This window comes from Cavia porcellus, unplaced genomic scaffold (genome assembly GCF_034190915.1).
Source record: "Cavia porcellus strain 051 isolate PalLab524CR breed Dunkin Hartley unplaced genomic scaffold, mCavPor4.1 scaffold_27, whole genome shotgun sequence".
NCBI classification, from domain to species: Eukaryota; Metazoa; Chordata; class Mammalia; order Rodentia; family Caviidae; genus Cavia; species Cavia porcellus.
This window is the reverse complement of record NW_026947510.1, coordinates 15,724,012-15,748,252: the sequence shown is the minus strand read 5'-3', so window position 1 is coordinate 15,748,252 and position 24,241 is coordinate 15,724,012. Positions and strand designations below refer to the sequence as shown.

Below are 24,241 nucleotides of genomic sequence, written 5' to 3'. Positions count from 1 at the left end.
TTATCCCTTTAAGAACCACATACACACAAACAGATTTCCCAAGGCCAGAAAATCACTAGGTAAAGAAAAATAAAAAGGATAATTCTAATGCTATTTAAAATTTTATTGACATCTTCTTTAACCTACCCCTTTATGCATTACTAGGTGAAAATACAGTTGGTGTAAAGTCTGAGCTTCATGGTATCCCTTTCAAATTATTCCTTAAATCCTTAAAATGTGACTTTTGATATTTGGGAGTATAGCCAGGCATTGGGGCACATACCAGCATTCAGGAGGCTGAGGTAGGAGGATGCTAAAAGTTGAAGGCCACCGTGGGCTATATAGAGAGTTCAGGGCCAGCGTGGGTTACATAGTGAGACACTACCTGCAGTAATCCAGAGAGAGAGAGAGAAAGGAAGGAAGGGAGAAAGAAAGAGAGAGAAAGAAAGAAAAAGAAAGAAAGAAAGACAGAAAAAGAAAAAAGAAATGGAGGGAGGGAGGGAAATTCAAGAGCATGAAAGGCCAGGAAAAGGGGACATGAGTACCCAGCTTACATGTCCTTCCCTGTTTGTTCATGATAAATCAGAAACCTTTCCGTGAGGTTGGAGAGCATGTGTGCAAGCACAGAATGCCTAATAAAGACTCTTACCCTCCACAGCCCCATGAAAGGTGAGGAACTTTTTTTTTTTTTTTTTTTTGTAGTACGAGATTGAATTCATAACTTTGTCCTTGCCAGGCAGGCACTATGCCACTGAACTATATCCCCAGTGCCTGGAACATTTTAGACAGAATGAAAAGAGAACCTTAAAATTTTGTGATAAAGAAGAGTACCTTCCTAAACTCTCAGGAAAACCTGATAGCAGATTCCATGTGCCAGATCAATGCATTTATGCACCCAGCATCAGCACCTCTTTCAAGGGCCCTATATTCCTGTCCTTTTGGAACTGTGTCTCTTCTGGCCAAAATAAAGGTTTTGAACACCATCTCTCTCTTATATCTAGTTGGAGGTTATGTCCCCCACCTTGCCTGTGGTTTTTAGTAGAAAAATGACACATGCCTTAAAACTCATCATCTGTTTAAAATCTACCATGTGAGTGAGTCTTACGCATGCAAGTAACTATGAATAGTTACTCATATATTTGAGGTAATAATTTTGAAAATATTAAATTTTGAAAATACTATCTAAAGGTACTTCGCTCTGAATAAATCTAGAATTTATTTAGTTCAAATATTTAGAAATAATATTAACAAATGTTACTTATGAATACTCTGCTGTGAGTTTGCATATAAAAACCTAACTTTGTTTAATTGGTGTGATAGATTGCCAACTAGTGGTCAATTTGTAACACCTAGCTGAATTGAATGAGCACAGTGCTGGGGGTGTAGATGGCCCACCTGAGGACTGTTGTCAACTACATAAAATGAACTGGAGAGAAAAAAATTGTGTTGTTAGTTCTCCTGTTGCTGTTGGTTTTCATGGAGGAGCTCAGAACCTTGTCGCCGAGAATGGCTGTGGTTCACTTTGGGGGAGCTCTGGTACTTACTTTGAGCATCACTTCCTGGCTCTGGCTCATGATGTATGTGATGTTCAGTCTCTGGGAGAAGCTTGTCATGCTGACCTCCTGATATGAATTCAGCTGTTCTCATAGTTGGAGGAGCTGATTTTGTCGCTGAGGATAGCTGTAGTACTTTTCAGGGGAGCTCTGGTCCTCACCTTGAGTGTCACTTCCTGACTCCAGTGCAGATCCCTCAGTCTGCTGGCACAGATCCTTCATCCTACTGGCATAGACTTTCTAGGTTCCACCACTGACTTCTAAGCCTTGCCAACACAGATCTATGAAACAGACTTGCACAAAACACTGTCATGGGCTCTAGGTCTTCAGCTTCACCCAGGCAAGACGCTGTGGGATCTCGGCCCTCAGCTAGATTCTTTGGGTCTTTAATGTGTGGATAGATTTCCTGCACTTTTGACTCGAGTGACAATTACAAAATAATTGTATAAACTGTGTGTTCTGTATTAAATTGTTTTTCTTGCAATCACTGACTATTACAGTTGGTAAGTGGTTGATTACCTACTCTCTGCAGTTGTCTTTGTGGGTATCTACGGAGAACAGCACCTAGCAAAAAAACCTACTAGAGATTTATGGAAGATTCAACACAGTAGGGCAAAATTAAGAAACTTATCTGAAATAATTCTATGAGTGAAAACTTGCATGTACCCTGAGTAACTAGACTCTAGTAAAGCTTTTTATGCCTGAGACTATCAAGGAAGAGAATATTAACTCCTAATACTGTGCTTAGGAAGTACTGTGCTTAGCAAAGGGATAGAAATATAGTGGCAAAGGAAATGGTTTCAAAGTAAAACACTTCAATCCAGTGACAACATTTTGTTAGAGATTTTATTTTTATTATATCAAGTGACTAATTTTGCTTTAAAGATCATACCCAATAGATTTTTCCAAAGCAGACCACACAGTTTATCATTACTAATCAACTTCTGCATTCTGCTTGCCTTAAAAATAATTTCTTAGTCTATGTTTTAATCAGATTCTGTCATCTATAAAAACAAAAATTTGCATTAAACTATTTAATAAATGTCTTGCAAATATTAGTATTAAATAAACCTAGGAAATTAATCATTTTTCTTGTTACCTGTACACATATTACTAGAAATTTATACTTATAAATGAAATATTTATTAAACATTTAGTATAAAAGTATTAAATACACTGATTAAAAATGCATTGTGGAATGTTTGATATGCCATAGAAATAACTTGCATGCATAAAAAGATCTGTCAAATACAATTTATCAGGTATTCTAGAATATAGAAATGTATTTCAAAACTTGGGGCTGGGTATTTAGCTCAGCAGCGTAAGTGCCTGCCTTGCAAGTGTGTGGTTGTGAGTTCGATCCCTGGTACCGATAAAAAAGAAAAAAGACAAAAATTTCAAAACTTAAGAAAGTGAAATTTTAAAATTTCCAAAAGGAGATCCAGTCAGCAGCTGCTGAGAACCAGCCATGGTGGAACCTAGGCAGCTGCAGAAGGTGGCAATTCACCTGCCCTTTGGTAAGCGCCTCCCTCTGGCGCAAGCCAGGTGGAGACCCAGTCAGCAGCTTGGCTCCTGTGAGCCTACAAGCTAGCAGGCTGGAAATCAAACATCCCAACTCCAACCCCCCACCAACCCCAGTTAGCAACTGAGGACAGAGGTCTGACCATGTCTTGAGAGGATGACTATATACAATATAGCAAATATGGGGGGCTTCCTTCCATCTTCTGTTTGAAGGCAAAGGTTGTTTTCACTGTTTTGTTATGTTTGTTTTGCTCTATTCAATACTCTGTTTCAATTGGTTTTATAATGTTCTGTTTTTGGTTTGATTTTGTTATACCTAATTGATTGGACAACTATTGTGAAGATAACGAGATATACTATGATACCTATTACTAACATCCCAGTATCCTACTGTGAAGTTCTGTACCAATTTCACTGCATTGTCTCGATTGGCTTTGTTCTGTCTTGTTCTGTTGTATTTTTTAGTACTTTCAAAAAAAAAAAAAAAAAAAAATTCCAAAAGCCTCAAAATAGGTCTCTCCTCTAGATAAAACCTAGTATGGGGGACCTACTTTGTCCTTTGTTAGCTATTTTTATCTATGCTTAGTTGCTTGACTTGAAAACCCATGATTTGTATTATACTAATTTTGTTCACAATTTATGAAGTTGGGCATAACAAAGCTGTATTTTCTCAATAGTATGCTTAATATACAGTCATGGTTAAGAACATACATGTGTACATAAAAAGCTACTTGTAAGACTAGTCCTCAAAAGGCCTGCCACCCTTTAAAAGATTGTCTTTCAAGAGGGAGTTTCTTCAAAGTATTTTTCTACTGATGAATTCACGACTATATTTCCCTCAGTCTGAATTAGATTTTAAAGCTTTCCTCTCCTTTCTAGGCCTTAAAAATGTGTCAGACACAAAGTAGGTATAGTTTACTTAAATACAACAGGTAGATTTTTTTCTTAAAAAAAATCTTTTAAAGCTGTGTTAAGTACCTGTGATTGAGACTAAACATATGGTGTGTTTGAGAAATTGAATTTTATATAGTTAATTAAAATTTTAAAACCTAACCAAATTCAGTTACTGAAAAACATTTGATGTGTTTGAAATAACTTACAAGTCTACTTTTTCAGCTATAAATTTTATGTAATTTAAATACAGGTCACATACATCCAGTGAAATTTAGCATCCAAATTAAGATATGCTGGAATCAATATCATAAAAATGCAAATTAATGTATTAATAAATTTCACATTGATTACAAGTTGAAATTATATTTGGATATATTGGATTTTAAGTCATTAAAATTTATTTTTCATTTTACTTTTTAAAGCATGCCTACGAGACAATGTGAAACCACATGACTCATGTATTTCCATTTGACATTGTTGCTTTAAAATAATGGTCCCCAATTAATCAGTTAGGATCTACCAATAATTATTGAGTCTTTACCTGCTTCATTTCCAAGCTAACTGCCAATGCCACACCTCTTCCCCCTGCAACCTCAGAGACTTTATGGTCTGTAGGATTCCTACAAGGAATGTGCCTGGCACTTACCTCCCTGAGCCTCATGGGCAGAATATACACTTAGCACTACCTAACTTCCCATAAGTACATATTAACATATGTATTTCAGAATGCAGATGATAAGTAATACGTCAGATAGTCCATTAATTGTCAGACAGCCCCATTTCAACTAGAGTCTACCTGATGCTAAGAAATTCAAAAGTAGCCTCATGAGGAAAACGTGGAATCCTCCCTAGTAACAGTGCTCTATCTTACTAGGGGCAATTTAAATCTAACCAGAATAATCTTATTTAATCTTTTATGTTTGCAAATGTTATCATCAAAACAAATAATGAAAAATAATAACTGGCCAAGTTACTACATAGCTTCTCCAGCATTAGTATAAAATGAAGTTTTACTTACCTAATAATGCTTAAATAGAAAAAGAAAGATGAGACTGTGGGTCACAAAAGAGGACAATAAGAACTTATTTTTGCAAATGGGAAAATGATGAAAGAGGGAAGGAAATAAAAAATGAATTAAAATGCATAATGTACACGTACCAATTCCCCATAATAAATGTAATCCCAGCGTACTGAACACATTACACAATGTTTAAAACACATACTAATAAAAATTAAAAATAAAAATTTATTGGAGAGAATTCTTCCTATGAATAAACCCTTTGCCTAAGCATATTTCATTTAATTATAAACTTCATGAAACAGGTATTACAGGCACATAACTTGTAACTTAAAGGATTAAACACTACGTCAAAGACAATAACATTAATAGTTGAGTCTAAGATGGGTCTTTTGACATTTAAACCTAAGCTTTTAGCCATAGTCCTCATCAAAGAACCAAATGAACATCCAAGAACAAGAAACTCTTTCCCTCTGGCTTTCAGACACTGCTATCCTAACTTATCTCTGACAGCCCTTCAAGAATGTAAATGAATTTAGCTTATGGAGACCCATGCAGATTCATCTTATTATTATGTTACCAGAAATGTACTGAATGAGACTGTGTGCAGGTCTTCTTCAAATTAGATGGTTCCAAAAGCTGCTTCCTGTCCCCAGGGAGGGCAGAGAACCAGAAGACAAAGGCATTCGGAAACACCTTAGGGGTATGGAGTGGGTCAGGCCTGGAACACAAATCTAAGGCCTAGTCCAGATTCCTCCCCTCTTATACTTTCGTTATAAAATTTTAAATGATTACTCAAATTAGAAGCAATATAAAATAAGTACTTAAGATAAAAACAGGTAAGAATACGTATCCACTAATCATCTGTCTTACAAAACGAAGTTCTAATGTAGCTGTTGCCAAGTGATTAAGAAACACATAACTGCATAAATAAATGCATCTAAAATTATATCTGCCTATTATAGAAACTACTGCTTTTAAAAAATCAGCCAACCAAAATTCCTCATAAGTATTAATCAGTTTTTAAAATGAAACCCCAAGTCACAGAGTGCAAGTAGTTAAAATTTCTAAATGGTATTTTACAAAGCACCGTATTAAATTCTGTGAAAAAGTTTTTAATTCATCCTGCTGCAGTTAAAATATGCTGAAAAAAAGTAAAAAGAAAATGTTTACTCAAGAATGTATCAAAAATGTACTGTATTCCAGTCTATTAAGTTGTTCCATGTTGAGGCCCTTTAACTTTCCTCATTTAAGGTTCCCCTCCACCCATTTTCTTTTGTTTTTTTAGAAAATTAAGACAGAGGGGCTGGGGATTTAGCTCAGCGGCATGAGAACCTGCCTTGCAAGCAGGCGATTGTGAGTTCCATCCCAGGTACCAATAAAAAAAAAAAAAAGAAAGAAAATTAAGGTGGAAGTTATTTTTCAACCTTTATAAAACATTGTTCTTCCTGAATAGGTTCTTCCTGAATATTCCATACATAAAATTTTATTTTATTGATAAAAATTTTCATAATTCTTTTACTTATGGTTTCACATATTACATAACATGTGATCTATATTTGTATATTTTATACATAATAGTTATATATGTTTTGATGTATCAATATTTATATTAATATTTTCAAAACTGGATTAGTGGAACTTTTGGCCAAGATATTCTCATAAACCTACCAAAGTACTTAACTAGAATTTATTGGCTGAATATATGTAAACAGAAACCACTTTTATTTTGCCTTTTTGACACAAGTTTCACATGGAATTCAGATTGAACTCATTTTGTAGCCCAGGCTGGCCTCAAACTTGCAGTGATCCTCCTGCCTCAGCCTCTCAAGTGCTGAGATACAGGCATGTGTCACCACACTGGGCCAGAAACTTTTATTTTTTTATTTTGATTTGCTTTCTTTTGTTTTTGGTACCGGAGATCAAACTCATGACCTTGCGTTTGCCAGGCAGGCACTTTGCCACTGAAGTATATCCCCAGCTCCCAAACTTTTTTTATTTTTTTGGTACTGGAGATTGAACTGATGACCTCATGCTTCCAGGTGGGCATTTATGCCACTGAGCTAAAGCTCCATCCCCTCAAACTGTTTTATTCTTAAAATTAGTTTTATGCTTTTAAAATCAGTGTCTGTGCCTTTAAAACTCTTATGTCTTAAAAACCTCTGATATAGAAGTATAAACAAAGTTGTAATTCATATGTAACATATAAATTTTAGCTGGAACTTATAAGTAAATATGCCTTTTATTCTGCATACTTTATAAAGTGCTTTTCAAGATGCAGTACTTTGTATTTTAATTTTCTCTTGATAAATTTGTTTTTGGCGGTGCTTAATAGTATAGTTCTCTAGGTTTACAAGGACTAAGTCTTAGGTTTGGCTTAATATTAATGTTTTGAAAACTAGTGATCTGAGCTGGGAGTTTAGCTCAGTGGTAGAGCACTGCAAAAAAGTAACAGCTTCCTTTTGCCAGATGTGATGACACATGCCTTTAATCCCAGCACTCAAGAGGCTGAGGCAGGAGGATCACTGTGAGTATGAGGCCAACCTGGGCTACACAGTGAGTGCAAGGCCAGTCTACACTACAAAAAGCCTGTCTCAAAAAAAAAAAATGCTTCTTGCTGTATTACTCAAAGATTATCTGCATATCATAAAAAACACTACATAAAGTTTTACATTTAGATAGTCACTTTCATTATCCAACACCTCTTTTCTACTTATAATACTGTCATTAATGTGAATATGAACTTATGCAGGAACTATGAAAAACTAGAACATATAGTGTATCAGCCTCTTCTAAGTTAAAAGTTGTGATTTTGAGCTCTGTATTTTAGTAAAAGCATATATTAGTGCAAAACTCTGAACTATTTTAGTAAAACATACATTAGTACAAAAATGTCTTAAATAATATGTATTCAAGATTGATTTGAAAATGTGTGTTTACCAGAACATAATTTAATTTACAAGGAAAAGAGATCAAGCGAGAAGTAAAACTACACACTGGACTCACAGAGTACAGTATTTCAAAGTTTACATTATGATGTAGTGTATATGAAATCTATATTTGAAAACTCAAAAAGTATATTATACTATTGAACTTTTCAGATTGCATTTTCCTAACCTTACTACTCTCTGGGTATCAGTTGTTAATACTTCTGATGTATTCTTGAAGGACAGAACCAGTTTCTGTTTGTACCTGTTGAACTTTTCTAAGTCCACCAACTTGTTAGAAAGTCATTGTGCTGGCCTGAGGATATAACTCAATGGCATAGCATCTACCTAGCAAGCACAAGGTCCTGAGTTTGATTCCCAGAACAACAACAACAAAAAAAACTGATGTACTTTGTTACCATATGGCAAGTGAAAAGTGAACCAATAAAAATGTCAGATTTTCTTTTCCAAGTTAGATTATGGCTATTTAAAAGCAGTAATTTGAGAAAATACAAACATTTATGCCTGAAAAGCCCATAACATAATAAGTCTAAATCTGCTGATGACTGAAGATGAAATACATTCTTTGTAGAAGAATATTAACTTTTTATGTTATGGAGCTGGACCAAAGGTAGTGAACAAAAGCAAAGCAAAGGAGATCCATTTAAAATGTAAAGTACAAAATTTACACCCACTGGAGCCTGTTCACACACTACAAAATTAAGGGCAAGCTCCTTAATATAGGGTCCTTTGCACCAGCTCCTAAATACCCCTCCAGGCTTCTTCCATCAAGCTCCATCCTAAATTTCATTTTACTATCATCAAAGTATGTGTGTTGTGCCACTTCTTGCCTCTGCCCATGCTATCTCCTATCCGTAGGATGCCTTTGCATAGGCCATAACCTTTCTCTTTTAACAAGCTAATGCCTACTCTATGTTCAGCTGGGCTTGAGTGTTACCTCCTTAAGAATGCTTTAAGAAAATAGAAAATTCTTCAAATAATCTTGAAGGCATATTAAACAGTATATAATGTGCATTATGATCTTTATTCAACAATGACTGACTTCCACAAAACCCACTGCCTTTTACTTATTTTGAATTCGTTAAGATTTTCATTTTCATAGCAAATTCATTAAAACTAGTATTACTCACTAAACTACAAAATGAAACTTTCAAAAGTAATATCAACTATACATTTTCAAGAGCCAGTGTGTCTGTCTCTCGGTCATCCACTTGTCCCCCACGCCTTATCCATCTTAGTGAAGAAAAGGATTTTCTCTTTGCAATAGTCTAGACATTTCCTGCATTGTTTTAGTTAGTTCATTTGTCAAGGAGGCATACTATTATGTCCCCTACACACCATGTATCCAAGAGAACAAAAAATGTTTCATTATTTTCTTCAGAACAGGCAGACAGAATGTGTGTTATACACAGAATTTACACTAGTGTAAAGAGTTGAACTGCATTTTTTACATTCTTTAATTTCTGAAACAATGTTTGAGAATTAATGTATCAAGAAATAGGCTATAGAAGATAATTTTAAAAATGTTTTACTGATAGCAAATAAGCTGAATTTATGACTACTTTCTTATGGATAGGGAAATAAATTATAATTAATAATCAGCTATATTATTCATCAAGGAAAAAATTAAGATTTTCTTTACACATCTGAGTTTAAGATGTTTTTATGATTTCATTACTCTACTTATCATAAATTCACTTATTTTAAATACACAATCCAATAATCTTATAAATTTATAGATTATGCAACCATCCCAACAATTAATTTTAGAACATTTTCTCATCCCCAAAAGAACCTCATGCCCATTTTTAGTCACACTCTATTCCTCCTACCCACCTAACCCCATCACCTCCAGGATATTACTAATCTACTTTCATGAATTTGGTTTTCTGGACAATTCATATAAATTATATCATACAATATGCAACTTTGTGCTTAGAATCTTTCACAGAGTACAAGATGAATTCCACATATGCTGTAGCATGTGTTGACATTTTTGTTTCTTTTCATGGTGACATAAAATTTCCCTGGTGGTGGTTTTTATAGCACAAAAGTTTTTAATCCTGAAGAAACCTAGTAACAATTTTTTCTATCATTTATGCTTTAGGTGTAATTCTAAGAAACCATTGCCTAATCTAAGATCAAAGAGATGTACTTCTTTGTCTTATGACAAAGTTTATAGTGTCAATTCTTTAGATCTGTGATCCATTTTGAGTTAATTCTGGTGTACGGTCTGAGACGAGTCCAAATAAATACTTTTAAATGAGGATTTAACAGTTGCCACAGTACCATTTGTGGAAAAGTTTATCCTTTCTACATTAAATTTCCTTGGCACCTGTGTAATCAATTGACTATTTAAGATTCTCAGTTCAATTCCATTATATGTATCCTTTTCTGTACCACACTATTTTGTGGCATATAGTACTACATTATTTTGAGTACTTTGGCTTTGTGTTACCCTGCCTCTGTGGTAGTGGGGATTGAACCTAAGACTTCACACATATTAAATAAGCCCTCACTGAGCAACACCCCAGCCCTATTATGTTTTGAAATTGGGCAGTATAACCCCTTCCTTTTTTTCACTGTCTTGCTAGTTTAGGTCTTTTGCATTTCCAAATAAATTTTGGGGATCAGCTTCTCAATTTCCGAAAGAAAAAAAGGACAGCTGGGACTTCAATAGTGATTTCATTGAATGTATGGATCAATTTGGACTTCAGTGGTACCTTAGTTCTTGTCATTAATTGGTTTCAGGTGGCATGACAAGTACCATAAGCACTGAACAAATTATTTGGCTAGAAAGGGTAGTGAGTCACAAGGCAATTGACACTGACAAATACTAGCTTGAACTTCTAGTACCAAACAAGAGGCGAGATTTTCCTACCAAAATATGTCCAGCACCATATTCAATAAGTTTCAAAGTGGCTGTGTACCAAGGCATGACAATACTGCCATATTAACAATACTGAATCTTCTAATCCATGAACCTCTCTCCATTTATTTAGCAGTCTTTTGTAGTTTTCTGTGGATAAGTATGATACTTATTAAATAATTACAAAGTATTTTAATCTTTTTGATGTTACTGTATTTTTTTGATTTACTTTTTATGGAAAAAAGGTAAAACAAAATTTCACAACAAGGAATAACAAGAATTATTAAAGCTACTATATTTTTTGAGGTATAGATTTTCTATATTATCCAAGCTCACCTTGAACTTCTGGCCTCAAATGATTCTCATGCCTCAGCCACCTGATAGCTTAGGCCTTCAGATGTGTACCATGTTAACTGGTTTATCTTCTTAATTTCATATTTGAAGGCATTACTAATACATGAGAATATGGTTGACTCCTTGTATGTTGATCTTGTATCCTGTTACTTTGTTGGTTACAGTTTGTGTGTATGTGTGTTCATTAGGACTTTCTATAATCTGTATATATGATAAACCTCATAAATTCTTATAAGATAAATAAATGACTCTGATGCTGGAAAAGTAAAAGAGGAGTAAAAGAAGGGGGAAGAAACCAGGCTTATAGCTCAGCAACATAAGTGCCTGCCTGATAAGTGCAAGGTCCTGAGTTTGATTCCCAGTACAAAAAAATAGGACACTGAAGTGTTATGTACATGTACTAATCCCTACAGTGAATGTAATCATTATGTACTGCAAACAGGTACTAATAGAAGTTTCTTTTTTTAAAGATAATGTTGTATGTTAGGTTTAAGATTTGTTAGCTTTTGGAAGACATGCTTTATATTTGATTATTTATGGCTATGAGAAAAATGAAAAAGTTCTTAGAACTTCACACTATTGTTTAAAAATTGTATGGGTCAACCAGCCCTTTTATTGACCTAACTTATCAAATCAAGTTGTATCTAACTTTAATGAAAAAGAGTATCAATTTTGCTAATTATTACTGTATTTAGTAACTAATATTTATCCTTAGACACAGTGTATGATGATGTCAGAGAAGTCTCGATGGCAGACTCAGGATTTGATTTTCCTGTGAACCAGCATAGCATCTTCAGTTTTAAATTTGTTCATTTTTCTATTATTTCTTAAAATTATCTTTATCCAGTTTGATGAGGACTACTGTAAAAGTCACACTAAGTAATACACTAAGTACCATATTTTTTACTTAACAACTCATATAAGGATAACAATTAACAAAACAAATATTAATAAAGTGTAAATCAAACCCTTAATACCACTTCAGTTGTTCTTCCAGGAAATGAGAGAAATAACAAAAATTACTCATAGTTCATCACTCTTAAAAGATGATCTTTATTAAACTGCTAAAAATTCAAAATTTCTACAAGGTAAATTTTGTTCTGAAAGCATTCTGGCCCAAAGAGTTATCATGATTAAAATAAATAGGAAATATAAGAGTGATCTTCATAACCTTTGATAGACAAAACCTTCTTAGATGTGACACTAGAAGTACATGTAGCAAAAATAAACAAATTGAGGGGCTGGGGATTTAGCTCAGCGGCATAAGCATCTGCCTTGCAAGTGTGCGGTCATGAGTTCGATCCCCAGTACCAAGAAAAAAAGAAAAAAAGAAAAAAAATAATAATAAGATAAAATTTAAGGGGCTGGGGATTTAGCTCAGCAGCATAAGCACCTGCCTTGCAAGCAGGCAGTCGTGAGTTCGATCCCCGGTACCGATATAAAAAAAAAAAAAATAAACAAACTGAATTTCATTAAAATGTAAAACTTGTGCGGCAAATAATACCATTAATAAAGTATGAAGACAATACACAGAATGGGAGAAAATACGTTATACAGCTAATAAGAACCTGTATCTAGAATTTATAAAGAACTATTAAAACTTAACAATAAAAAGATAATACAACTTTAAAATGGGCAAAGTATCTGAATAGATATTTCTCTAAAGAAAACACATGAATGATTAGTAAGTGTATCAAAAGATTTTTCATCATTAGCTAAATGCAATCCCAAACCACAATGAGCTATCAGTTCACATGCACTTAGGATGATGATAATAAAAAATAAAGATACTAATGAGTTAGCAAGGACTGCAAAAACTAGAGCCCTCTACTTTCTTAGTAGGAATATAAAGTCGTATAGTTACACTGGAAAACAGTTTGACATTTCCTCAAAATGTTCTAAGATTAGTGTGTAGTGATGGCTTTATAATTCTGTAAGGACACTAAAAACCACTGAAATGTGTATCTTAAATGGGTAGATTGTATGGGAAATGAATTATATCTAAATAAAGCTGCAAAAAAGTGAAACCAGAACTACCATGACCATAAGGAACCTTCTACATTGTTGATAGGAATGTAAACTAGTACAACCACTATGGCAATGAGTATGGAGAGTCTTCAAAAAAATGAAACTAGAAGTTCTCTTTGATCCAACTATTCACTTTCTAGGTATCTTCCTAAAAGGGTTAAAGACATCATATTATAGTCATCTATACATACCCATTTTATAGCAGCACAACTTATAATAGCTAAATCTTGGAAGCAGCCTATACATCCATCAACAGATGAATGGATAAAGAAAATGTGGTATTTATTCACAGTGGAATACTACTCTGCCATGAAGGAAGATAAATTTCAGACAGTATGTTAAATAAATCAGACACATCAGCTTAAATATAACATTGTTTTCCTTAAATGAGAAACTCAAAGTATAAATAAATCAGAGACCAAAATAAAAGATAATAGGAACCAGAGAAAACTTTTGCAAAAGGAAGGAGACCAAGAGATGGAGGAAGGGGTAAGGGAAAGGAGAGAAAGGAAATGTAAAAAAGAATTAAGATGTGTTATACACATGTATCAATTCCTCATGATTATGAGCTGCAAACGTACTAATAAAAAATTTTGTTTCTGTTTTTATTAAGGTATTAACATAAGAGCAGGGAAACAAAAGGCTATATGATAACATGGGAGAAACTGTAGGAGGATGCTTACTGGTTCTCCTCATTGGGATTAATTAGAGAATGCTTATCAGAAGCTGGCATGCTTTGGGGACAAAATGAACTTCTACATGGCCTTATAATTTGAAATCTGCCCCCACAGTAACAAATGAGAAATACCACTATACATTTCTTTGTGTTCTTGCATACACTTTTCCCTACTGGGATACTGTTAAGTCAAACAGACTTGAATTGACTTTATTTTAAAGCCATTAAAAAATTTCGTTTTTAAATGTCTAAGACAAGGCCTTAACATTGTAATCAGGCTGACCTTGACCTTGCAACAATCCTCCTGCCGTGGCTAAAATAACAGCTAACAACTGATACAGTCTAAGATACCTTGTGGAAGAAAAAAGAATGATCAACTCCCTACAATAAGAAAACATTTGAATGGATTTAAATTTTTGGAAATACTGCCAACAGACTATAACTAATAAAGATTCTACTTCCTAATATAATACCCAATGTATTTCCTGAAAGTGAATACTATACCAAATATTAGTATAACAAACTTTAGTATTAGTTAACCTATTAAAGATAAGCTAATACACAGCAAAAGTTACTTTAAGCAGTGATGTTTTCAAATTCATTTTACACTAGTGATACTTGTACTATATAACATAATTCTTTAAAAATCAAATTACATAAACTTAGTGGTATATAAAAATTAGTGTTACCTGAGCATTATTTACAATGGTTTCTTGAGTATAATTACTATTGACTCCACTATTAATCATTCGTGCTTTAGCTCAGGTATTATTAATTTCAAAACAAAGTAAAAGTTGTTAAATGCAGTAATCTTAAAGGTTAGGTAAACACTAATGATAATCTCTGTTATTCATTATAGTTACTATCATATTCTAGTCAGTTTCTGCCTGCAAAAGTGGCCAAGAGCCACTGGTTCACTGGAGATAAGAGGAAGGGGATGAAAAGTGAAGAGGACTGGGAAGGAAGGCGTAGGAAGTTAGGAGGGAGGAGAGAAGGAGAAAAGACAATAATGATAATGGGTTAAAGAAATATGAGATCAAAAGATGACATACAAAAGGCTAAAGTATATGTGTGAAACATACATATAACTGGACAAACTAGGACAGGAAATGGAGCTGTGTTTTCTCACCAGAAGGTCAAAAAATCAAAACCCAGAAAAAAACCTTGGAGAACACATTGTCCCATCTTCTTCTCTACCAAGCACTACCACCACTGTCCCGTTGCCTTAACCTTAGAGACATGTGAGGGAAGCCCTAAATCTATTATACTCACTGCACTGACAAAGCCTTTTTCTTTCTAATACTGGTGATTAAGTCCAAGGGTGCTTACTGTCAAGCTATATCCCCACTGCTTCTTAGTTTTTATTTTGAGGCCAAAGTCTTCCTAAATTGCCCATACAGGACTTGAACTTATCATCTTTCTGCCTCAGCCTCTCAGGTAGGTAGGATTACAGACATGTGCCTAGAAAAAATTTTATATAAACTGAAAGAGTGTTAGTCTTGGAAATCAACTTCTCTCAGTGAATTGTGGAGAAATGACATGCAAACACAACCATACAAACATAAACTGACTTTTTCTTTTCATCTTTTCAAGGCAGGGTTTCACTATGCAATTCAGACTGGCCTTGCAACTCACAGGGATCCTCTTGCATGCACCATCACACCCAAAGTAAACAGAATTTTGTAAAATTTACAAGTTAAATAAAAATGTTCCTAAACTGAGGAAATTTCCTGCTTCATTATATCATGTAAAGTTATGTTTCAATAAATGTGTTTTCCTGTTTGTTAACTTATTGATTTAACTAAAACTTAAGTGCAATTTAACTTTCTGGTGTTGATTTTATTTTTATTTTTTCTGTGAACTTCCCACAGTTCAAGTCAATTTTGCATGGTGCTTTCAAAAAGTTACACGCTTTCCTAATAGAAAGCATGCTGAGAAACATTTTTGCATTCTGTGAAGTTATAAGATTATTAAACAAGTCATCCTACTTTATATTAATATTTGATGTTATTTTGTTAATATTTTTCATAAAACTTGGCTTTTAAAAATATGCGTAATTTAATGCCAGGCATGGTGGCACAAACCTGTATTCCAGGACGTGGGAGGCTAAGGCAGCAGGATTGCTGTGAGTTTCAGCCCTCCTGGGCTACATAAGATGGTCAAGTCCAGCCTGTACCACACAGTGAGACCTTGCCTCAAAAATAAAAATAAAATAGGTACAATTTTAAACTGATCAGCAGTAGATTTTATGGACAACAATTAAAGGTATAAACACAAGACATATAATTGAAAGATCAGTCAGCTGTAGAGTCAGGAGAGGTAAATTATATAGCTTCAGAAATATTCTCCAACTGTTTTACATTATACTTAGAAAAGCACTTAACTCATTTTTTACATGTAAAATGAAGAAACAATCTCAACAAGTTCTAACTAAAATATTCTATTATTGAGTTCCTATTCCGTATGACAAAAGAATATTGAACTCAATAATCAAACACTCATTTTACAAACAACTTTATACCTAAAGAATTTTCTTTAAAATATATTATAGTTTTTAGAGTTAAGGATAAGTGATTCTAATTTCTCTTGACAAATTTGTTTCTTGACTCACAGAAGTAATACAGTCCATGTAATTTAATTATTTTACATTACACATTTTTAAAATGTGTCAAAGTCTAACAGATCTTCATAGAACTATCCTTACATTGACTTGCAGATCTTCAGAATGTTCTGTGGCATATACAAAGAAAGCAGAACAAGCAAAGTATTTGTGACGGTAACAGCCCATGCATGTTGGAAGTGTATCGCCCAACCTAAGACCCAAGCAGCAGCAGCCTTAAAATGATCCTCTGGTTCTTCTGACAGGCAGACTGACAGCTGGGGTACACCCTGCAGCGGTGATCAAAAGAGCAAGCGTTATAAATCTAGAGCAGGATTAAAGAGTCTTCTGTGTCTCTCAAACATTAGAAGAAACCATTTTGGCCTTGATCCTTTTTTTCCTAAATGGTTCAATAAATGAGCACATCACAGAGGCTGTCATTTCTTAAGTCAATAAAATGCCTAGAACTAAATTACCTTAATTATCTGTAACAATCTGACTTAACTAAGAAACTCTACTAGCTTTTACCCCCCAGATAGAGGGACATTTAACCAAATGACAGATGGCATGGACTAGGCAGAACCATATTCCACTGTGACAAACATAAAATATTTAGGATCTTAAAATGCTTCATTTCCTTTGTTAAAAGTTAACTTAGAATTTTTTAAATTTAGAATCTTTAAAAGGATTATCTTTCATAAAGTACAATAAATCTGAGAACAAAACGACAAATATAGACTCAAACAATCCTAAGTATATTTTAGATGAAATACATTCAAACAATCTTAACTACATTGTGAATGGAATATATTCACTATTATCATTCTTGAAATAGTGTGTATGTTTCCATTAATTTTGGTTGAATTTTAAGTGATAGTTCTCATTTTAGTGTGATCAAATGTCAAAGCAGAAATGCTTAATAACATGTATTTACATTTTACATCTTAGGCTTCAATTTTATCTAAACAATAAAAACACAATTAAAAAAGGCCACAAATACACCAGTTTATATAACCAAGGAAGAATCAATAACCCAAATCAAAGTCTGATTCCAGATTCTGTAGTCATAATTTTCTAATTTAGGACTATAGTAATTACCTCAAACCTTGCATCACAAAAACCAGTATCACATGGTCATATATATATACTTTTTACCTCTACATTTTAATTTGGTATTGAGATGAATATCCTTAAAAAGCCTGTCCATGCTCCTTTCCTAAACTAAAAGGTATTATCTGCCATATAAAAGGTCATTATCTGTCTTCAGATTGAGGTTAACTTCTTAGAAAGCTCGTACTTCTAGGATATTAAAGAACTGAAGAAACAGTAAGTAAAGCAAGACAGGCCTCCACCTTAACCCCAAAGCTCTGTCTTCCTGGCTTCAGTTTGTTATAATTAGCAAATGAGATAAGCAACATGAATATACTTCAAAAATTACAGTGTCACTTAAATGTAGGTATTATTATTAATCTTGTACTAACACATAGTGAAAGGAGAGAATGTTACCTATCTATCCTCTACTGTGTGGTTTGCCTCAGACTATTGCTGTCACTTTGATCTCCAACTAACTGAAAAACAAACCAGGTGGAAGAGGCCAGCAGCATCCCCAGACCCAAAAAGGAGAGAACCTCCTGGTTAATGTGAGGAGGACACCAGCAACTGCTCCTCCTGTCATCGTTACTAGGTAGTACCTTTCTGACTCGATACAAAAAAATTAGGATCAAAAACTCCAGTAATGGGGGCTGGGGATTTAGCTCAGTGGCTTATAAGTGCCTGCCTGGCAAGCTTGAGGTCATGAGTTCGATCCCTGGTACCGGAAAAAAAAAAAATTCCAGTAATGAGCTTGGAAGATAGTTCAGTAGTGTATAACCTGCCTGACAAGTGTGAGGTCATAAGTTTGATTCTCAGTACTAAAAAAAAAAAAGAAGAACATTCCAGTAACATCCTTGCAGTGACCCTTCCAAAAGCACTATTACTGCTCCAGTTCACAGCCTATGGTTAATAGAACAAAAGAAAAGAAACAGCATAAAAGAGCAAGTAGTTTAAAATTTAAAGCAGGATAAAAGCGAGTGAAGCAAAGATTCATTGTGGAATTGGTAGAAAATAAAGATGTAAGGCTCTTTTTTCTCCCAAGGATTAGCAAGGGATAAAAAAAAAAATCTGTTTAACATATAGCAGCAGGTTTTCCATGCTGATAAGCCACACCCGAGAGGGTCACCACATACATACTACAAGCACATAAAGCCTTTGACCCATTCTGCAGATCAGGATGTATGCATCAGTGCATACTCTGTGAGCATCTAATTTGCATCATAGCTTCACTAATGATGAGTTTATATAAAGTCACAAATTGAGGTAAGACAAAATTTGTAGGAAACAAAAAACTCTTATCTGATGTGTGTTCTGCTTACCTACGTCTAAGAATACAAATTAGTCTATGAAACCTGACTGGAAAAAAAAGCAGATAAAATGATATCTTAGCCATTGCCATCTTTTACCCAAATGCCAGGAAAAGGAGGACTGTGCAGACCTCTGAGCATGGTGAAAACGACTACTGGAAAAGTCATTTAAATATCTGTTTTTAATCAAACTCTGCTTTATATGCTTATAAATATGCACAATTAATTCTTCAAGATGCAAACTTATTTGAATATAGTAATACTCAAAATGGTAGATGTTTTGTTAATAAACACTGAGTAAAACTTTAAATTTCCCATAATCTAAATCTTTCTTCAAGAATTCTTTTGAGAAATTTTACTAATAAGCTCTAGAATAAGCATTGAGACAACTGAAAATCCTTTCAGGTAATTCTTTTGCTCCATCTAGTTATATTTTATAATTTGTTGGAGAGGATCATCAACTTGTGGTTCTCTCTTAGAACATATTTCTGCAATAACTAGTAGATGAAGCAATAACACACCTTGGAAATAACCATTTCTATGGCCAGGTTCTCGGAACGAGTGGCCGTGTAACCCAGCATTGTGATGCCAGGTAGCACTGTGTTCCCTTTACACAACCCAATGCAGTCAGTCCCTGTGACCATCCCTCCTCCTGTGTCAACAATCAGCTGTGGAAACTGAGAGACAAGAAGAGCTAACTAATCAGAACAGAAAGCAAAAGATGATCTTTCATGCAGCCATATTTTATTTAAAACCTAAAAACAACTGGTAAAATTGAAATATCATTTAGGGAAATTGTTATATTTATTAAAAAGAAATATAAAAACAATATTCTGCCATTTCAAATACACAAATATATTCACTGTGAGAGGCTTCAGTCAGTCTGTGGTTCAATTATTCATGCATCAGTGGCACAACTTTTACCCCTCATATAATGGATGTCAAAATTCCTCACCTAGACACTAAGCCTAGGGCTAGTTCATAACTGGCTAAACACTGAAAACCTCAGTAACAATGTGTGAATATGAAGCAGATTAATCACTGAATGCCAAAAGACAATGGTCAGACTGGAAACGCTAACCTTATTATCCCTCTTTGGCTAGCAATGATTACTAGCTGAATGCACTGCCACTTGGAAAAACCTCAACCAAATAAAGATGTTAGATTAAAAAAAAAAAAAAAGAGGACCTTAACATATAATGAAATGAAATTGATTAGTCTAAGTATGTAGTGAAAAAAGACAGTGTCAGAATCAACACAGGCTTGCTTTGTCTGTCTCCTCTAAGAACTCAGAGCAGGAAATTGCTGTGTAAGACCAGTTACTAGAATGGCCATCCTAGGCCAGGGATTTTTGTATCTGTTTCAACCTGGAGGTGAAATATTCTTACGACTCCCGGCTGACATAAAATGATAAGGATTGCAGAGATCCAAAGGCCCCACAATCTATCTAGACATGAAACGGGGAAATGAATGGAAACTGATTTTTAACACAGACTCCATTAATATAACCCAGTGGTTCTCAACGTCAGGTGGGGGTGGATTTTTGTCCACTAGGGAACATCTGCAATGTATGGAGACAGTTTTGATTGACACCTCTTGGGGGAGGGCTGCTACAGCATCCAGTGAGCAGGGCTGCTGCAAAAGGACATTCTACAATGTATAAAACAGCTCCCCACACAATTACCTAATCCATAATGTTGTTACTACTGAGGGTGAGAAAGCCCTGACCTAACCAGATTGTGTAGCCAAATCTCTGCAGCCCCAAAACAAACTGATGTTTTGTTTCCAAAGTAAAACAACATATTATTGCATCTTGAGGCTTTTTAAAAACCTTTTCACTTTGGGTGTATGTTTTGCAATCTCTCTAAAGTGCTACCATTTTTCTTCATGTTTTCATTTTTGTCCTTCAGAAAGGTAAGTACAACTAGAAAAATCTTTCCTTCAACAACCATTTCTGCCAGATCCACAGAATGTTTTGCAATCTCATGGAGAATTGAAAGGACCTGATGCAGTTAAGCAAAAAACCAAATCAAATCAATCAAAACATTGCTATGTAGAATCCACTGGTTCACCACAGAGTTCAGATATAATTTAAATAGCTTTATACATAGTCAAAGTCCTTTATAAAAAGGAAAAATTAAATATCTACAGAACATTTCCAAGTTTTGAGGCTTTCACATCCTAGTCTCATTCTCATTTTTAAAAGATTCCCTGATTTCCAAATTAGTTCTATTTAAAAACTGTATTGCAGATGATTAAATAGTACCACCACTGGATGAACATTATTTGTTTGATACTTATGATACATATAATTTAGTACAAAAATGATTAACAGAACATCTCATTTTTAGTATGATATTGACACCATTTTAAAGAACTTATCCATTGCTTAGTTAACATTAACAATTTTGTACTTTTATAGGGTATAATGTTTAGAACACGAAAGCATAATTGATTACTAATAACTGAAAATAAGGATTTTGAAAAGGACAAACATAAGACCAATTTCACGGGAAACTTGAATATTACAGTGGTCGCTAGAAAATCTTTAGTTCCCTTTCAACTCTGAGATTTGATTCCTTTGTCATTGATGTTTATATTGATGCTACTTTTAGTTTTCAACACTGCGCAGTTTTCCCAACCACATCTTCACTGTCTATTCTTATAGTATTATTTTCATATATTAGAAGATCAAGATATAACATGTTCATGTGTTTTCAATGATGTTTTATTAATTATATTTTAGCTCTATAATATGAATCTGTACACCTTTCCATTTTGTTAGATTGTAAGAAGGCTGGTTTGTTTGTTGCTTAACTATACTGTAAAGTACCTTTAGAGTTGAGGATCATCTAGGCTAAGAAAGCAATAGCTCCTGTGTCTCCTACTGTCTGTGTTAACTCTGGAGAATGCTTTGAAATATCACTTAGGGCTGAAGCAGCAATCCTTTTCAGAGCAATTTCGGACTCCTGAATACAGAGTACTAGGAACAGCTCCTGCATCCACCACAGCTTGTGACAGTTCTCTGGGTCCAAGAAAAGTAATTAAGTGAGTATGGGTGACTGACCCTTGTGCAAGCCATTTTTCACCCTGACACATACAGCAAAGAAAAAAAAGGAGGGTGCACTTCACTCTCTCGACATCTGCATTTCAAATCAGTCTTCCTGGTTTCATAAACCATGCGGACCAATCCTGAGCTGAAAAGAACACATGTCAATAGATGGACCTCCATTTACATGAACACATTTGAGGTAGATTAGGCTGAAATGGCTTGTTTTTTTTTTTAAGAGAGTAAGCAGATGTCAGCTGTTTAAGCTCTGACAATTCTGCACTTCTCAATAGGCAAGCATTTTATGCATGACTTACAATAACAGAGAAAATTAAAGTACCAAAAATTTACCAACCACACTAATTAGGCAGTATTTTTTGCTATTTACATGAGTAAACATTAACATGAATCTTGTGCCAATAATGTCGATTTTTAAATTCCTTTAATCTTGTAACACTTTTAAAAGATTTTTTAAAATACTTTATACAAAATAAAAAGCTGTGTTTTCATAGTGCATTAAAACAACTCTCAAAAATGGGATTTGCAACTGAGCAACATACTTTTATATATAAATGTTAATGTTTAGATAAAGGAATAAATTTATCTTAACCACATTTCATGTCAGAAATCAAGTAAGTATCTTCTAAATACACACATTGATTTACTTATGTGCCCAAGAATGACAGCTACAAAAATAATATTGTAAATTATAGAGAATGGGAGATAAGCAGGCAGGCAGGCCCATATAATATATGCATAAAAAAGGTCTTCTAAGAACATAACACCATAGAGTTGTAGATTTTACTCTTACTGCATCCCTAGCCTCTCTTACTTAGTTATATGTGCCCATTTCTATAATGTCTACTATATTATGTCCTTTTTCCAGATTTGTAGTACCTTAGCCACAGACTTCAAAAGTCTTTAATTCGAAGAAGTACAATGTTTAATTTTTCAAGATTATTTAACTTTTCAAGATATCATATTTTCTATAAGAAAATGGTATTAGCAAATACAAGTTAGTGTTCACAACTTGTTTTCCTTAAATTATTGTAATTATTTTAGAAGTCTCAATATTGTAAAAGGATGTGTTTATTTTCATTAAACAAATATTAATGGAAAGTTGTTATGTGCTAAGCTCACTCGATGCATTTGCCAATGACACACTTGGAAAATCAAAACTACATTCATTAGCAATTTATTTTTACAGCTAGTGTGAAATATTTTATAGAATGAAAAGTCCAAATGTGACCTCAAGAGCCAGAGGTAGATAAGAGAAAAATGTGGAGCTTTTAAGAGGATGATAGCAAAAGGATTAGAGTATCAACCTGGAAATGTAACAGATTCATCAGAAACAATCTCTGGTTTGATGCTGCGTTGGCCTGAAGACCAACACGACAGCAGGCAAGACACTTTCCTCCTCAACTTGGGAAGAAAATAGAAAGATAGGTACAATCCTCATTTTCTATTAATATTAACATGTTCCTTAAGAATTCAGTTTAATACAAATGATACAGGTATTATATGATAATATCAACTTTATATGTACTTACTGAATTATAGGCTGAATATTTTGTTTTGAGAGCATAAGGATTAATTCAGCTATTGAACTGTTTTACTGTATGCATAGTTTCTTTCTTTTTTTTTTTTTTTTATCTTTTTGAGACAGGGTCTCATCATGCAGTCCAGGCTGGCCAAGCACACACTTTGTATCCCAAGTTGGTCTCAAACTTGCAATAATCCTCCAGCCTCAGCCTGCCAAGTGCTGAAATTACAGGCATGTGCCACCATGCCTGGCTTGTATGCATAGCTGCTGTGAGTAAAGAATGTAAACTACAAATTAAAATTAATTAAAAGTACTATTAACAAAAACTCAGTTTTTCTTAAAAAAAAAAACCTGTAATCTTCACAAACCCCATATTGTGTGTGTGTGTGTGTGTGTGTGTGTGTGTGTATGTGCGCACGCGCACACACACACACACACACACGCCTGTGGTCATGGGTATCGGACCTAGGGCCTTTGCAATGAGCTAAATCCTCAGTCCTTGTAAGTTTCCCTGGTTGAGCTCAAACTTGATAACCCTCCTGTCTCAATCTCCCAGAGTGCTAGGATAACAGCGTGAGATATTACACTTTGTCTTAATTACCATACATTTTAGCTGTCCTGCAAATAACTACTAAAGTGCTCTAAATCCTTCTTCCACTGAACACTACAATGTTAACAATAAAGCAAATCATTCCCCTACTTTGTTACCCAATCCTATCCTAAGCCATTTTCTATTCTCTGGAGAAAATGATGTTAAATGTAAGAAGACTGGGGATAGTCCTAGAGGGAGATTTGCCATGAAAGTAATAAA

The 24,241-nt window shown here is 34.3% G+C and overlaps 1 long non-coding RNA gene across 2 annotated transcripts in view; it reads right to left on the bottom strand.

Annotated features, from left to right (window-relative positions):
* Positions 1–2,364: 2,364 nt before the first annotated feature.
* The window catches only part of LOC134473497 (uncharacterized), a 48,194-nt gene continuing 26,317 nt past the window's right edge, over positions 2,365–24,241 (bottom strand). Inside the window, exons 4-5 of one of the 2 annotated variants that reach the window (XR_010043745.1) lie at positions 16,545–16,729; positions 2,365–16,034 (exon numbers count right to left, since the gene is read on the bottom strand). This is a non-coding gene — a long non-coding RNA (uncharacterized LOC134473497). Of the gene's footprint in view, positions 16,730–24,241 lie in introns of both variants that reach the window. The other variant, XR_010043744.1, reaches the window with a different exon arrangement.